This window comes from Austrofundulus limnaeus, unplaced genomic scaffold (genome assembly GCF_001266775.1).
Source record: "Austrofundulus limnaeus strain Quisiro unplaced genomic scaffold, Austrofundulus_limnaeus-1.0 Scaffold3401, whole genome shotgun sequence".
Taxonomy (NCBI): Eukaryota; Metazoa; Chordata; class Actinopteri; order Cyprinodontiformes; family Rivulidae; genus Austrofundulus; species Austrofundulus limnaeus.
Window position 1 is genome coordinate 1,238 of NW_013955803.1, and position 515 is coordinate 1,752.

At 41.4% G+C, this 515-nt stretch overlaps 1 non-coding gene across 1 annotated transcript; it reads right to left on the reverse strand.

Annotated features, from left to right (window-relative positions):
- Positions 1-435: 435 nt before the first annotated feature.
- On the reverse strand, positions 436-507 carry trnaq-uug (transfer RNA glutamine (anticodon UUG)). Its single transcript has one exon. It is a non-coding gene; the product is annotated as a tRNA-Gln (tRNA).
- Between the last annotated feature and the right edge of the window lie 8 nt (positions 508-515).

The window sequence follows — 515 nt, forward strand, 5'->3', positions numbered from 1 at the left end:
TTTAAAATGTAATGTAAACGTTCACACAAAAAGATCAGATTTTTTCAAAAAATAGGAACTGAGCATCAAGACCTGCAGTGTGAGCGTAGGCAATGACAGTTTGTCCTGGCATGGTTCCACTGGGGATTGAACCTAAGTCCTTCTGTGTGTAAAACAGACGTGATGACCGCTACACCATGGAACTCTGGAACATAAACAGTAGGTGACGTTTCTGGTGTGTTCTTGATGTAACACTGGCACCTGAAGTCAGTTGGAGACAGCTTCAAGAACATTGCCAAATATGTGACTTTTGAACAAGAACAAAGTGGTTCATCCTTGGAGTCGAGTCATGTAGACATTCAGGGTACAGAGAAGCCTTTCAGCTTCTTTGTAAGAATCAGTAGACAGAAAAGCATAGTCATAAACAAGTGCAAAGTGCTAAAAGTCACATACCAAAGGTTCTACCGAGACTTGAACTCGGATCATTGTATTCAAAGTCCAAAGTGCTGACCATTACACCACAGAACCACTAACTG